The sequence below is a fragment of the Microtus pennsylvanicus genome, chromosome 6 (assembly GCF_037038515.1).
Source record: "Microtus pennsylvanicus isolate mMicPen1 chromosome 6, mMicPen1.hap1, whole genome shotgun sequence".
Lineage (NCBI taxonomy): Eukaryota > Metazoa > Chordata > Mammalia > Rodentia > Cricetidae > Microtus > Microtus pennsylvanicus.
In genome coordinates this window covers 122,762,484-122,778,299 of record NC_134584.1, presented here as the reverse complement: position 1 = coordinate 122,778,299, position 15,816 = coordinate 122,762,484, and the positions used below count along the sequence as shown (strand labels likewise).

At 63.2% G+C, this 15,816-nt stretch overlaps 6 non-coding genes across 6 annotated transcripts; all 6 read left to right on the top strand.

Annotated features, from left to right (window-relative positions):
- The first annotated feature begins 609 nt into the window (after nt 1-609).
- Nucleotides 610-728, top strand: LOC142853124 (5S ribosomal RNA). The gene has a single exon (XR_012911063.1). It is a non-coding gene; the product is annotated as a 5S ribosomal RNA (ribosomal RNA).
- Nucleotides 729-3,522: 2,794 nt separating this feature from the next.
- On the top strand, nt 3,523-3,641 carry LOC142853123 (5S ribosomal RNA). The gene has a single exon (XR_012911062.1). It is a non-coding gene; the product is annotated as a 5S ribosomal RNA (ribosomal RNA).
- Nucleotides 3,642-6,442: 2,801 nt separating this feature from the next.
- Nucleotides 6,443-6,561, top strand: LOC142853122 (5S ribosomal RNA). The gene has a single exon (XR_012911061.1). It is a non-coding gene; the product is annotated as a 5S ribosomal RNA (ribosomal RNA).
- A 2,803-nt stretch (nt 6,562-9,364) lies between these two features.
- LOC142853121 (5S ribosomal RNA) lies at nt 9,365-9,483 on the top strand. Its single transcript, XR_012911060.1, has one exon. It is a non-coding gene; the product is annotated as a 5S ribosomal RNA (ribosomal RNA).
- A 2,760-nt stretch (nt 9,484-12,243) lies between these two features.
- On the top strand, nt 12,244-12,362 carry LOC142853279 (5S ribosomal RNA). Its single transcript, XR_012911197.1, has one exon. It is a non-coding gene; the product is annotated as a 5S ribosomal RNA (ribosomal RNA).
- Nucleotides 12,363-15,155: 2,793 nt separating this feature from the next.
- LOC142853278 (5S ribosomal RNA) lies at nt 15,156-15,274 on the top strand. The gene has a single exon (XR_012911196.1). It is a non-coding gene; the product is annotated as a 5S ribosomal RNA (ribosomal RNA).
- The last annotated feature ends 542 nt before the right edge of the window (nt 15,275-15,816 follow it).

Sequence of the window (15,816 nt, the reverse complement as noted above, 5' to 3'; positions counted from 1 at the left end):
CCCCATGCTTCCACCAGTGGCCCGCGGGACGACAGAGGCAAGGAGCTGGCTGGCTACCTGGCAACAGTCCCCAGGTGGAGGGAGAGTCGGGGTCCAAAGCCGACCCCTGCCCTGGAAAGCCCTGAGGCCCTGTCAAAGCCGACACCCGTGGATTCCCCACCGAAGGAGGCTGAGGGCGGGCAAGGGAGGAGCCAGCTTGCGGGCCAACAAACCTGCCAGGGGCACGGTTGGGGCGCGGTGAGGGTGCCCGATGAGGAACGGGAGACAAGGTCGGTAGGTAGGGCTGCCTGGCGACTGCTGCTGGCCCTGGAGCCCGGCTCCGGGTCGGGGCAGAGGGCGGCCTAGCTGGCAGGCTGTCTGGCGGGCGGGGAGGGGATCGTCCGTCCGCCCGCCCGCCCGCCCGCCCGTCCGTCCGTCCGTCCGTCCGTCCGTCCGTCCTTCCGGACTCGGACTCCGGAGGGCGTGGGGGCGTGGGGGCGGGCTGGCGTGCAGGAGCGCAGGCAGGCCAGTGTTACAGCAGCAGCAGCAGCAGCAGCAGCAGCAGCAGCAGCAGCAGCAGCAGCAGCAGCAGCAGCAGGCTCTTGGGGCACGACAGCGACACACGCCTCCGTCTACGGCCATACCACCCTGAACGCGCCCGATCTCGTCTGATCTCGGAAGCTAAGCAGGGTCGGGCCTGGTTAGTACTTGGATGGGAGACCGCCTGGGAATACCGGGTGCTGTAGGCTTTTTGTCTTCCTTTTCTCTTTCGGCCCCTTTTGGCCTTCGCGACCGCGGGCCGAGGGCCAGCCCGGACCAGGCAGGACACCACCAGGACAATCCGCACCCCGGAAAGACGGCGCACCTCTCACAAGGTTCCAAATCCACCCACCGCTCAGAGCCCTCAGGCACGCAGGAAACCCACCCACGAGGGGAAACACCCGAGTGGGGAAGGAAATGACAGGACCACTGAAGGAAATTAAGACTAACTCGCTGCGCGGGGTGGGTGTCACGGGTGGAAGCTGGACGGCCACCGGCATGCCCTTGGGAGCCGCGGCGAGGGGCGAAGGGCGAGGGCCAAGGGCCTAGGTGCGCCTGGCATCGCAGCCCCGCACAGCACAACACTGTGTATGTGTTCAGGAAGAGATCGCCTCGCCCCCTCCACGCAATGCACCCGGTGGATGCGGTCTAAGAGCAAGCAGGCTCCACCCACCCACTCCCGGGGATGGGGTGTGCGCCCACCTGCGTGCCTGTGTGCCTGCTTGCCTGTGTGTAATGTGCAATGTGCGTGCTTGTGTGAGAAGCCCCATGTGGGTGCACGTGTGTTCGTGTAGGCCACAATAGGCGCCTTTGTGTTTGTGTGTGTGTTGTGCGTGCATGCTTGTGAGTGCGCACGTGTGTCTGGGGTTTTGCCTGCTTTTGTCTCTGCCTGCTCGGGAGTGTGTGCATTTTTGCATGATTGTGTGTGTGTGTGTGTGCTGTGCGTGCGTACTTGTGTGGATGTGCGTCTGGGTGTCCACCTGCTTGCGTGTCAGTCTGTAGGCTCCGATCGCGTGCTTGCGTACACGCGTGCTTGAGTGTGTTTCTGCATGCGCGAGCGTGTGAGTACGCTTGTGTGCAGGCCCGAGTGCCTACGGGCATGCGCGCGTGCATGAGGGGAAGCGCCCACGCACTGGTGCCCTCTAGGGCTCGCTCGGCTGGTGGGCTTGTCCCCGGTGGGATGGGATGCCAGGTATCAACAGTTGGTTGCCTCCTGAACCCAACCTGAGAGGCCAAGGCCTGGGCTCAGGGATGGAATCTGTGAGGTGGAGGCCAACCACCGAGGTCCAAGATGGGCATGGAGTCAAGAAGCTGGACGCTCAGGCGCTGTTCCACTAAGCCCTACGGTGGAACTCCCTATCTATCTATCTATCTATCTATCTATCTATCTATCTATCTATCTACCCAGAGCCAAGCCGAGAGAGAGAGGTCTGTGCTGTGCTGAGCTGTGCGGTGGATTTCAGATGCCAGCCGACAGCATCCTTATAACAGTCCAGGCTCAGGAAGGTCCTGCTCAGCCCCAGAGGTGGGTGCAGAAGGAACAGACTTGCCTTCTTGAGTCTTCCTTGATGGTGGGGGATGCCGGGTGGCCCGGTGGAAATAAGGATACATAGCCCAAGAGAGTTGCGGCCGGGACCTGCCCCCGCCCCCACCGTCCAGGAGCAGAGAGCGCCAAGACCCAAGTTCCAAGTTCCAAGTTCCCTCGGCCCCACCGGTCGGCCCAGGAGCATCTTCCACGCTGGACAGCCTGCCTTTCTCTCTTCTCCCCGACGCGCAGGGCGGGCGTGCGGCCCACTTCACGACGAGGCACCTTCAATGGGGGACTGGATGGCCCCGCTGGCTGGCGATAGGGGATAGGGGTGGGACTGGGGGTGGGGGTGGACATGGGGCAGAACTGGAATCTTGGGAGCTGGCATTCCAAGTTCCAAAGAGAGAACCAAGGTTTCTCAGAACGGCGAGAAAGCACAGGCGGGCACAGGCACACAGTCTCTCTAACCCAATCCCAGGCTTTCTAGATTCTCCAGGAGGAGGGGGTTACTCTGGGGAGCCGAGGAAGAGGAGCAGGAGCAGGAGCAGGAGCAGGAGGGAAGGGCAGGTAGAAGAAGAGGTGGAGGAGGAGGAGCATTAGGAGGAAACTACAGTTCCCCAATGATGAGAGACTAGCGCCTAGCCACTACCAGACCCGTCGAGGCACCTCCGTAGGTAGGGCACCAGCAAGACAGTGTCTACCCCTGTCTGGAAGGATGCCCCAAGCGATCCAACCGCTTTGCCTGAGCCTATCTGGGCACCTCCCCCGCGAACTCCTCATGCCACCCCATGCCACCCCACCCCAGTCTCACCCCAGCCCCACCATCACCCCTTGCCGGGCGCCGCCCATCTCCCCGGACCCAACCCCCATGCTTCCACCAGTGGCCCGCGGGACGACAGAGGCAAGGAGCTGGCTGGCTACCTGGCAACAGTCCCCAGGTGGAGGGAGAGTCGGGGTCCAAAGCCGACCCCTGCCCTGGAAAGCCCTGAGGCCCTGTCAAAGCCGACACCCGTGGATTCCCCACCGAAGGAGGCTGAGGGCGGGCAAGGGAGGAGCCAGCTTGCGGGCCAACAAACCTGCCAGGGGCACGGTTGGGGCGCGGTGAGGGTGCCCGATGAGGAACGGGAGACAAGGTCGGTAGGTAGGGCTGCCTGGCGACTGCTGCTGGCCCTGGAGCCCGGCTCCGGGTCGGGGCAGAGGGCGGCCTAGCTGGCAGGCTGTCTGGCGGGCGGGGAGGGGATCGTCCGTCCGCCCGCCCGCCCGCCCGCCCGTCCGTCCGTCCGTCCGTCCGTCCGTCCTTCCGGACTCGGACTCCGGAGGGCGTGGGGGCGTGGGGGCGGGCTGGCGTGCAGGAGCGCAGGCAGGCCAGTGTTACAGCAGCAGCAGCAGCAGCAGCAGCAGCAGCAGCAGCAGCAGCAGCAGCAGCAGCAGCAGCAGCAGCAGGCTCTTGGGGCACGACAGCGACACACGCCTCCGTCTACGGCCATACCACCCTGAACGCGCCCGATCTCGTCTGATCTCGGAAGCTAAGCAGGGTCGGGCCTGGTTAGTACTTGGATGGGAGACCGCCTGGGAATACCGGGTGCTGTAGGCTTTTTGTCTTCCTTTTCTCTTTCGGCCCCTTTTGGCCTTCGCGACCGCGGGCCGAGGGCCAGCCCGGACCAGGCAGGACACCACCAGGACAATCCGCACCCCGGAAAGACGGCGCACCTCTCACAAGGTTCCAAATCCACCCACCGCTCAGAGCCCTCAGGCACGCAGGAAACCCACCCACGAGGGGAAACACCCGAGTGGGGAAGGAAATGACAGGACCACTGAAGGAAATTAAGACTAACTCGCTGCGCGGGGTGGGTGTCACGGGTGGAAGCTGGACGGCCACCGGCATGCCCTTGGGAGCCGCGGCGAGGGGCGAAGGGCGAGGGCCAAGGGCCTAGGTGCGCCTGGCATCGCAGCCCCGCACAGCACAACACTGTGTATGTGTTCAGGAAGAGATCGCCTCGCCCCCTCCACGCAATGCACCCGGTGGATGCGGTCTAAGAGCAAGCAGGCTCCACCCACCCACTCCCGGGGATGGGGTGTGCGCCCACCTGCGTGCCTGTGTGCCTGCTTGCCTGTGTGTAATGTGCAATGTGCGTGCTTGTGTGAGAAGCCCCATGTGGGTGCACGTGTGTTCGTGTAGGCCACAATAGGCGCCTTTGTGTTTGTGTGTGTGTTGTGCGTGCATGCTTGTGAGTGCGCACGTGTGTCTGGGGTTTTGCCTGCTTTTGTCTCTGCCTGCTCGGGAGTGTGTGCATTTTTGCATGATTGTGTGTGTGTGTGTGTGCTGTGCGTGCGTACTTGTGTGGATGTGCGTCTGGGTGTCCACCTGCTTGCGTGTCAGTCTGTAGGCTCCGATCGCGTGCTTGCGTACACGCGTGCTTGAGTGTGTTTCTGCATGCGCGAGCGTGTGAGTACGCTTGTGTGCAGGCCCGAGTGCCTACGGGCATGCGCGCGTGCATGAGGGGAAGCGCCCACGCACTGGTGCCCTCTAGGGCTCGCTCGGCTGGTGGGCTTGTCCCCGGTGGGATGGGATGCCAGGTATCAACAGTTGGTTGCCTCCTGAACCCAACCTGAGAGGCCAAGGCCTGGGCTCAGGGATGGAATCTGTGAGGTGGAGGCCAACCACCGAGGTCCAAGATGGGCATGGAGTCAAGAAGCTGGACGCTCAGGCGCTGTTCCACTAAGCCCTACGGTGGAACTCCCTATCTATCTATCTATCTATCTATCTATCTATCTATCTATCTATCTACCCAGAGCCAAGCCGAGAGAGAGAGGTCTGTGCTGTGCTGAGCTGTGCGGTGGATTTCAGATGCCAGCCGACAGCATCCTTATAACAGTCCAGGCTCAGGAAGGTCCTGCTCAGCCCCAGAGGTGGGTGCAGAAGGAACAGACTTGCCTTCTTGAGTCTTCCTTGATGGTGGGGGATGCCGGGTGGCCCGGTGGAAATAAGGATACATAGCCCAAGAGAGTTGCGGCCGGGACCTGCCCCCGCCCCCACCGTCCAGGAGCAGAGAGCGCCAAGACCCAAGTTCCAAGTTCCAAGTTCCCTCGGCCCCACCGGTCGGCCCAGGAGCATCTTCCACGCTGGACAGCCTGCCTTTCTCTCTTCTCCCCGACGCGCAGGGCGGGCGTGCGGCCCACTTCACGACGAGGCACCTTCAATGGGGGACTGGATGGCCCCGCTGGCTGGCGATAGGGGATAGGGGTGGGACTGGGGGTGGGGGTGGACATGGGGCAGAACTGGAATCTTGGGAGCTGGCATTCCAAGTTCCAAAGAGAGAACCAAGGTTTCTCAGAACGGCGAGAAAGCACAGGCGGGCACAGGCACACAGTCTCTCTAACCCAATCCCAGGCTTTCTAGATTCTCCAGGAGGAGGGGGTTACTCTGGGGAGCCGAGGAAGAGGAGCAGGAGCAGGAGCAGGAGCAGGAGGGAAGGGCAGGTAGAAGAAGAGGTGGAGGAGGAGGAGCATTAGGAGGAAACTACAGTTCCCCAATGATGAGAGACTAGCGCCTAGCCACTACCAGACCCGTCGAGGCACCTCCGTAGGTAGGGCACCAGCAAGACAGTGTCTACCCCTGTCTGGAAGGATGCCCCAAGCGATCCAACCGCTTTGCCTGAGCCTATCTGGGCACCTCCCCCGCGAACTCCTCATGCCACCCCATGCCACCCCACCCCAGTCTCACCCCAGCCCCACCATCACCCCTTGCCGGGCGCCGCCCATCTCCCCGGACCCAACCCCCATGCTTCCACCAGTGGCCCGCGGGACGACAGAGGCAAGGAGCTGGCTGGCTACCTGGCAACAGTCCCCAGGTGGAGGGAGAGTCGGGGTCCAAAGCCGACCCCTGCCCTGGAAAGCCCTGAGGCCCTGTCAAAGCCGACACCCGTGGATTCCCCACCGAAGGAGGCTGAGGGCGGGCAAGGGAGGAGCCAGCTTGCGGGCCAACAAACCTGCCAGGGGCACGGTTGGGGCGCGGTGAGGGTGCCCGATGAGGAACGGGAGACAAGGTCGGTAGGTAGGGCTGCCTGGCGACTGCTGCTGGCCCTGGAGCCCGGCTCCGGGTCGGGGCAGAGGGCGGCCTAGCTGGCAGGCTGTCTGGCGGGCGGGGAGGGGATCGTCCGTCCGCCCGCCCGCCCGCCCGCCCGTCCGTCCGTCCGTCCGTCCGTCCGTCCGTCCTTCCGGACTCGGACTCCGGAGGGCGTGGGGGCGTGGGGGCGGGCTGGCGTGCAGGAGCGCAGGCAGGCCAGTGTTACAGCAGCAGCAGCAGCAGCAGCAGCAGCAGCAGCAGCAGCAGCAGCAGCAGCAGCAGCAGCAGCAGCAGCAGGCTCTTGGGGCACGACAGCGACACACGCCTCCGTCTACGGCCATACCACCCTGAACGCGCCCGATCTCGTCTGATCTCGGAAGCTAAGCAGGGTCGGGCCTGGTTAGTACTTGGATGGGAGACCGCCTGGGAATACCGGGTGCTGTAGGCTTTTTGTCTTCCTTTTCTCTTTCGGCCCCTTTTGGCCTTCGCGACCGCGGGCCGAGGGCCAGCCCGGACCAGGCAGGACACCACCAGGACAATCCGCACCCCGGAAAGACGGCGCACCTCTCACAAGGTTCCAAATCCACCCACCGCTCAGAGCCCTCAGGCACGCAGGAAACCCACCCACGAGGGGAAACACCCGAGTGGGGAAGGAAATGACAGGACCACTGAAGGAAATTAAGACTAACTCGCTGCGCGGGGTGGGTGTCACGGGTGGAAGCTGGACGGCCACCGGCATGCCCTTGGGAGCCGCGGCGAGGGGCGAAGGGCGAGGGCCAAGGGCCTAGGTGCGCCTGGCATCGCAGCCCCGCACAGCACAACACTGTGTATGTGTTCAGGAAGAGATCGCCTCGCCCCCTCCACGCAATGCACCCGGTGGATGCGGTCTAAGAGCAAGCAGGCTCCACCCACCCACTCCCGGGGATGGGGTGTGCGCCCACCTGCGTGCCTGTGTGCCTGCTTGCCTGTGTGTAATGTGCAATGTGCGTGCTTGTGTGAGAAGCCCCATGTGGGTACACGTGTGTTCGTGTAGGCCACAATAGGCGCCTTTGTGTTTGTGTGTGTGTTGTGCGTGCATGCTTGTGAGTGCGCACGTGTGTCTGGGGTTTTGCCTGCTTTTGTCTCTGCCTGCTCGGGAGTGTGTGCATTTTTGCATGATTGTGTGTGTGTGTGTGTGCTGTGCGTGCGTACTTGTGTGGATGTGCGTCTGGGTGTCCACCTGCTTGCGTGTCAGTCTGTAGGCTCCGATCGCGTGCTTGCGTACACGCGTGCTTGAGTGTGTTTCTGCATGCGCGAGCGTGTGAGTACGCTTGTGTGCAGGCCCGAGTGCCTACGGGCATGCGCGCGTGCATGAGGGGAAGCGCCCACGCACTGGTGCCCTCTAGGGCTCGCTCGGCTGGTGGGCTTGTCCCCGGTGGGATGGGATGCCAGGTATCAACAGTTGGTTGCCTCCTGAACCCAACCTGAGAGGCCAAGGCCTGGGCTCAGGGATGGAATCTGTGAGGTGGAGGCCAACCACCGAGGTCCAAGATGGGCATGGAGTCAAGAAGCTGGACGCTCAGGCGCTGTTCCACTAAGCCCTACGGTGGAACTCCCTATCTATCTATCTATCTATCTATCTATCTATCTATCTATCTATCTATCTATCTACCCAGAGCCAAGCCGAGAGAGAGAGGTCTGTGCTGTGCTGAGCTGTGCGGTGGATTTCAGATGCCAGCCGACAGCATCCTTATAACAGTCCAGGCTCAGGAAGGTCCTGCTCAGCCCCAGAGGTGGGTGCAGAAGGAACAGACTTGCCTTCTTGAGTCTTCCTTGATGGTGGGGGATGCCGGGTGGCCCGGTGGAAATAAGGATACATAGCCCAAGAGAGTTGCGGCCGGGACCTGCCCCCGCCCCCACCGTCCAGGAGCAGAGAGCGCCAAGACCCAAGTTCCAAGTTCCAAGTTCCCTCGGCCCCACCGGTCGGCCCAGGAGCATCTTCCACGCTGGACAGCCTGCCTTTCTCTCTTCTCCCCGACGCGCAGGGCGGGCGTGCGGCCCACTTCACGACGAGGCACCTTCAATGGGGGACTGGATGGCCCCGCTGGCTGGCGATAGGGGATAGGGGTGGGACTGGGGGTGGGGGTGGACATGGGGCAGAACTGGAATCTTGGGAGCTGGCATTCCAAGTTCCAAAGAGAGAACCAAGGTTTCTCAGAACGGCGAGAAAGCACAGGCGGGCACAGGCACACAGTCTCTCTAACCCAATCCCAGGCTTTCTAGATTCTCCAGGAGGAGGGGGTTACTCTGGGGAGCCGAGGAAGAGGAGCAGGAGCAGGAGCAGGAGCAGGAGGGAAGGGCAGGTAGAAGAAGAGGTGGAGGAGGAGGAGCATTAGGAGGAAACTACAGTTCCCCAATGATGAGAGACTAGCGCCTAGCCACTACCAGACCCGTCGAGGCACCTCCGTAGGTAGGGCACCAGCAAGACAGTGTCTACCCCTGTCTGGAAGGATGCCCCAAGCGATCCAACCGCTTTGCCTGAGCCTATCTGGGCACCTCCCCCGCGAACTCCTCATGCCACCCCATGCCACCCCACCCCAGTCTCACCCCAGCCCCACCATCACCCCTTGCCGGGCGCCGCCCATCTCCCCGGACCCAACCCCCATGCTTCCACCAGTGGCCCGCGGGACGACAGAGGCAAGGAGCTGGCTGGCTACCTGGCAACAGTCCCCAGGTGGAGGGAGAGTCGGGGTCCAAAGCCGACCCCTGCCCTGGAAAGCCCTGAGGCCCTGTCAAAGCCGACACCCGTGGATTCCCCACCGAAGGAGGCTGAGGGCGGGCAAGGGAGGAGCCAGCTTGCGGGCCAACAAACCTGCCAGGGGCACGGTTGGGGCGCGGTGAGGGTGCCCGATGAGGAACGGGAGACAAGGTCGGTAGGTAGGGCTGCCTGGCGACTGCTGCTGGCCCTGGAGCCCGGCTCCGGGTCGGGGCAGAGGGCGGCCTAGCTGGCAGGCTGTCTGGCGGGCGGGGAGGGGATCGTCCGTCCGCCCGCCCGCCCGCCCGCCCGTCCGTCCGTCCGTCCGTCCGTCCGTCCGTCCTTCCGGACTCGGACTCCGGAGGGCGTGGGGGCGTGGGGGCGGGCTGGCGTGCAGGAGCGCAGGCAGGCCAGTGTTACAGCAGCAGCAGCAGCAGCAGCAGCAGCAGCAGCAGCAGCAGCAGCAGCAGCAGCAGCAGCAGCAGGCTCTTGGGGCACGACAGCGACACACGCCTCCGTCTACGGCCATACCACCCTGAACGCGCCCGATCTCGTCTGATCTCGGAAGCTAAGCAGGGTCGGGCCTGGTTAGTACTTGGATGGGAGACCGCCTGGGAATACCGGGTGCTGTAGGCTTTTTGTCTTCCTTTTCTCTTTCGGCCCCTTTTGGCCTTCGCGACCGCGGGCCGAGGGCCAGCCCGGACCAGGCAGGACACCACCAGGACAATCCGCACCCCGGAAAGACGGCGCACCTCTCACAAGGTTCCAAATCCACCCACCGCTCAGAGCCCTCAGGCACGCAGGAAACCCACCCACGAGGGGAAACACCCGAGTGGGGAAGGAAATGACAGGACCACTGAAGGAAATTAAGACTAACTCGCTGCGCGGGGTGGGTGTCACGGGTGGAAGCTGGACGGCCACCGGCATGCCCTTGGGAGCCGCGGCGAGGGGCGAAGGGCGAGGGCCAAGGGCCTAGGTGCGCCTGGCATCGCAGCCCCGCACAGCACAACACTGTGTATGTGTTCAGGAAGAGATCGCCTCGCCCCCTCCACGCAATGCACCCGGTGGATGCGGTCTAAGAGCAAGCAGGCTCCACCCACCCACTCCCGGGGATGGGGTGTGCGCCCACCTGCGTGCCTGTGTGCCTGCTTGCCTGTGTGTAATGTGCAATGTGCGTGCTTGTGTGAGAAGCCCCATGTGGGTGCACGTGTGTTCGTGTAGGCCACAATAGGCGCCTTTGTGTTTGTGTGTGTGTTGTGCGTGCATGCTTGTGAGTGCGCACGTGTGTCTGGGGTTTTGCCTGCTTTTGTCTCTGCCTGCTCGGGAGTGTGTGCATTTTTGCATGATTGTGTGTGTGTGTGTGTGCTGTGCGTGCGTACTTGTGTGGATGTGCGTCTGGGTGTCCACCTGCTTGCGTGTCAGTCTGTAGGCTCCGATCGCGTGCTTGCGTACACGCGTGCTTGAGTGTGTTTCTGCATGCGCGAGCGTGTGAGTACGCTTGTGTGCAGGCCCGAGTGCCTACGGGCATGCGCGCGTGCATGAGGGGAAGCGCCCACGCACTGGTGCCCTCTAGGGCTCGCTCGGCTGGTGGGCTTGTCCCCGGTGGGATGGGATGCCAGGTATCAACAGTTGGTTGCCTCCTGAACCCAACCTGAGAGGCCAAGGCCTGGGCTCAGGGATGGAATCTGTGAGGTGGAGGCCAACCACCGAGGTCCAAGATGGGCATGGAGTCAAGAAGCTGGACGCTCAGGCGCTGTTCCACTAAGCCCTACGGTGGAACTCCCTATCTATCTATCTATCTATCTATCTATCTATCTATCTATCTATCTATCTACCCAGAGCCAAGCCGAGAGAGAGAGGTCTGTGCTGTGCTGAGCTGTGCGGTGGATTTCAGATGCCAGCCGACAGCATCCTTATAACAGTCCAGGCTCAGGAAGGTCCTGCTCAGCCCCAGAGGTGGGTGCAGAAGGAACAGACTTGCCTTCTTGAGTCTTCCTTGATGGTGGGGGATGCCGGGTGGCCCGGTGGAAATAAGGATACATAGCCCAAGAGAGTTGCGGCCGGGACCTGCCCCCGCCCCCACCGTCCAGGAGCAGAGAGCGCCAAGACCCAAGTTCCAAGTTCCAAGTTCCCTCGGCCCCACCGGTCGGCCCAGGAGCATCTTCCACGCTGGACAGCCTGCCTTTCTCTCTTCTCCCCGACGCGCAGGGCGGGCGTGCGGCCCACTTCACGACGAGGCACCTTCAATGGGGGACTGGATGGCCCCGCTGGCTGGCGATAGGGGATAGGGGTGGGACTGGGGGTGGGGGTGGACATGGGGCAGAACTGGAATCTTGGGAGCTGGCATTCCAAGTTCCAAAGAGAGAACCAAGGTTTCTCAGAACGGCGAGAAAGCACAGGCGGGCACAGGCACACAGTCTCTCTAACCCAATCCCAGGCTTTCTAGATTCTCCAGGAGGAGGGGGTTACTCTGGGGAGCCGAGGAAGAGGAGCAGGAGCAGGAGCAGGAGCAGGAGGGAAGGGCAGGTAGAAGAAGAGGTGGAGGAGGAGGAGCATTAGGAGGAAACTACAGTTCCCCAATGATGAGAGACTAGCGCCTAGCCACTACCAGACCCGTCGAGGCACCTCCGTAGGTAGGGCACCAGCAAGACAGTGTCTACCCCTGTCTGGAAGGATGCCCCAAGCGATCCAACCGCTTTGCCTGAGCCTATCTGGGCACCTCCCCCGCGAACTCCTCATGCCACCCCATGCCACCCCACCCCAGTCTCACCCCAGCCCCACCATCACCCCTTGCCGGGCGCCGCCCATCTCCCCGGACCCAACCCCCATGCTTCCACCAGTGGCCCGCGGGACGACAGAGGCAAGGAGCTGGCTGGCTACCTGGCAACAGTCCCCAGGTGGAGGGAGAGTCGGGGTCCAAAGCCGACCCCTGCCCTGGAAAGCCCTGAGGCCCTGTCAAAGCCGACACCCGTGGATTCCCCACCGAAGGAGGCTGAGGGCGGGCAAGGGAGGAGCCAGCTTGCGGGCCAACAAACCTGCCAGGGGCACGGTTGGGGCGCGGTGAGGGTGCCCGATGAGGAACGGGAGACAAGGTCGGTAGGTAGGGCTGCCTGGCGACTGCTGCTGGCCCTGGAGCCCGGCTCCGGGTCGGGGCAGAGGGCGGCCTAGCTGGCAGGCTGTCTGGCGGGCGGGGAGGGGATCGTCCGTCCGCCCGCCCGCCCGCCCGTCCGTCCGTCCTTCCGGACTCGGACTCCGGAGGGCGTGGGGGCGTGGGGGCGGGCTGGCGTGCAGGAGCGCAGGCAGGCCAGTGTTGCAGCAGCAGCAGCAGCAGCAGCAGCAGCAGCAGCAGCAGCAGCAGCAGCAGGCTCTTGGGGCACGACAGCGACACACGCCTCCGTCTACGGCCATACCACCCTGAACGCGCCCGATCTCGTCTGATCTCGGAAGCTAAGCAGGGTCGGGCCTGGTTAGTACTTGGATGGGAGACCGCCTGGGAATACCGGGTGCTGTAGGCTTTTTGTCTTCCTTTTCTCTTTCGGCCCCTTTTGGCCTTCGCGACCGCGGGCCGAGGGCCAGCCCGGACCAGGCAGGACACCACCAGGACAATCCGCACCCCGGAAAGACGGCGCACCTCTCACAAGGTTCCAAATCCACCCACCGCTCAGAGCCCTCAGGCACGCAGGAAACCCACCCACGAGGGGAAACACCCGAGTGGGGAAGGAAATGACAGGACCACTGAAGGAAATTAAGACTAACTCGCTGCGCGGGGTGGGTGTCACGGGTGGAAGCTGGACGGCCACCGGCATGCCCTTGGGAGCCGCGGCGAGGGGCGAAGGGCGAGGGCCAAGGGCCTAGGTGCGCCTGGCATCGCAGCCCCGCACAGCACAACACTGTGTATGTGTTCAGGAAGAGATCGCCTCGCCCCCTCCACGCAATGCACCCGGTGGATGCGGTCTAAGAGCAAGCAGGCTCCACCCACCCACTCCCGGGGATGGGGTGTGCGCCCACCTGCGTGCCTGTGTGCCTGCTTGCCTGTGTGTAATGTGCAATGTGCGTGCTTGTGTGAGAAGCCCCATGTGGGTGCACGTGTGTTCGTGTAGGCCACAATAGGCGCCTTTGTGTTTGTGTGTGTGTTGTGCGTGCATGCTTGTGAGTGCGCACGTGTGTCTGGGGTTTTGCCTGCTTTTGTCTCTGCCTGCTCGGGAGTGTGTGCATTTTTGCATGATTGTGTGTGTGTGTGTGTGCTGTGCGTGCGTACTTGTGTGGATGTGCGTCTGGGTGTCCACCTGCTTGCGTGTCAGTCTGTAGGCTCCGATCGCGTGCTTGCGTACACGCGTGCTTGAGTGTGTTTCTGCATGCGCGAGCGTGTGAGTACGCTTGTGTGCAGGCCCGAGTGCCTACGGGCATGCGCGCGTGCATGAGGGGAAGCGCCCACGCACTGGTGCCCTCTAGGGCTCGCTCGGCTGGTGGGCTTGTCCCCGGTGGGATGGGATGCCAGGTATCAACAGTTGGTTGCCTCCTGAACCCAACCTGAGAGGCCAAGGCCTGGGCTCAGGGATGGAATCTGTGAGGTGGAGGCCAACCACCGAGGTCCAAGATGGGCATGGAGTCAAGAAGCTGGACGCTCAGGCGCTGTTCCACTAAGCCCTACGGTGGAACTCCCTATCTATCTATCTATCTATCTATCTATCTATCTATCTATCTATCTATCTACCCAGAGCCAAGCCGAGAGAGAGAGGTCTGTGCTGTGCTGAGCTGTGCGGTGGATTTCAGATGCCAGCCGACAGCATCCTTATAACAGTCCAGGCTCAGGAAGGTCCTGCTCAGCCCCAGAGGTGGGTGCAGAAGGAACAGACTTGCCTTCTTGAGTCTTCCTTGATGGTGGGGGATGCCGGGTGGCCCGGTGGAAATAAGGATACATAGCCCAAGAGAGTTGCGGCCGGGACCTGCCCCCGCCCCCACCGTCCAGGAGCAGAGAGCGCCAAGACCCAAGTTCCAAGTTCCAAGTTCCCTCGGCCCCACCGGTCGGCCCAGGAGCATCTTCCACGCTGGACAGCCTGCCTTTCTCTCTTCTCCCCGACGCGCAGGGCGGGCGTGCGGCCCACTTCACGACGAGGCACCTTCAATGGGGGACTGGATGGCCCCGCTGGCTGGCGATAGGGGATAGGGGTGGGACTGGGGGTGGGGGTGGACATGGGGCAGAACTGGAATCTTGGGAGCTGGCATTCCAAGTTCCAAAGAGAGAACCAAGGTTTCTCAGAACGGCGAGAAAGCACAGGCGGGCACAGGCACACAGTCTCTCTAACCCAATCCCAGGCTTTCTAGATTCTCCAGGAGGAGGGGGTTACTCTGGGGAGCCGAGGAAGAGGAGCAGGAGCAGGAGCAGGAGCAGGAGGGAAGGGCAGGTAGAAGAAGAGGTGGAGGAGGAGGAGCATTAGGAGGAAACTACAGTTCCCCAATGATGAGAGACTAGCGCCTAGCCACTACCAGACCCGTCGAGGCACCTCCGTAGGTAGGGCACCAGCAAGACAGTGTCTACCCCTGTCTGGAAGGATGCCCCAAGCGATCCAACCGCTTTGCCTGAGCCTATCTGGGCACCTCCCCCGCGAACTCCTCATGCCACCCCATGCCACCCCACCCCAGTCTCACCCCAGCCCCACCATCACCCCTTGCCGGGCGCCGCCCATCTCCCCGGACCCAACCCCCATGCTTCCACCAGTGGCCCGCGGGACGACAGAGGCAAGGAGCTGGCTGGCTACCTGGCAACAGTCCCCAGGTGGAGGGAGAGTCGGGGTCCAAAGCCGACCCCTGCCCTGGAAAGCCCTGAGGCCCTGTCAAAGCCGACACCCGTGGATTCCCCACCGAAGGAGGCTGAGGGCGGGCAAGGGAGGAGCCAGCTTGCGGGCCAACAAACCTGCCAGGGGCACGGTTGGGGCGCGGTGAGGGTGCCCGATGAGGAACGGGAGACAAGGTCGGTAGGTAGGGCTGCCTGGCGACTGCTGCTGGCCCTGGAGCCCGGCTCCGGGTCGGGGCAGAGGGCGGCCTAGCTGGCAGGCTGTCTGGCGGGCGGGGAGGGGATCGTCCGTCCGCCCGCCCGCCCGCCCGCCCGTCCGTCCGTCCGTCCGTCCGTCCGTCCGTCCTTCCGGACTCGGACTCCGGAGGGCGTGGGGGCGTGGGGGCGGGCTGGCGTGCAGGAGCGCAGGCAGGCCAGTGTTACAGCAGCAGCAGCAGCAGCAGCAGCAGCAGCAGCAGCAGCAGCAGCAGCAGCAGCAGCAGGCTCTTGGGGCACGACAGCGACACACGCCTCCGTCTACGGCCATACCACCCTGAACGCGCCCGATCTCGTCTGATCTCGGAAGCTAAGCAGGGTCGGGCCTGGTTAGTACTTGGATGGGAGACCGCCTGGGAATACCGGGTGCTGTAGGCTTTTTGTCTTCCTTTTCTCTTTCGGCCCCTTTTGGCCTTCGCGACCGCGGGCCGAGGGCCAGCCCGGACCAGGCAGGACACCACCAGGACAATCCGCACCCCGGAAAGACGGCGCACCTCTCACAAGGTTCCAAATCCACCCACCGCTCAGAGCCCTCAGGCACGCAGGAAACCCACCCACGAGGGGAAACACCCGAGTGGGGAAGGAAATGACAGGACCACTGAAGGAAATTAAGACTAACTCGCTGCGCGGGGTGGGTGTCACGGGTGGAAGCTGGACGGCCACCGGCATGCCCTTGGGAGCCGCGGCGAGGGGCGAAGGGCGAGGGCCAAGGGCCTAGGTGCGCCTGGCATCGCAGCCCCGCACAGCACAACACTGTGTATGTGTTCAGGAAGAGATCGCCTCGCCCCCTCCACGCAATGCACCCGGTGGATGCGGTCTAAGAGCAAGCAGGCTCCACCCACCCACTCCCGGGGATGGGGTGTGCGCCCACCTGCGTGCCTGTGTGCCTGCTTGCCTGTGTGTAATGTGCAATGTGCGTG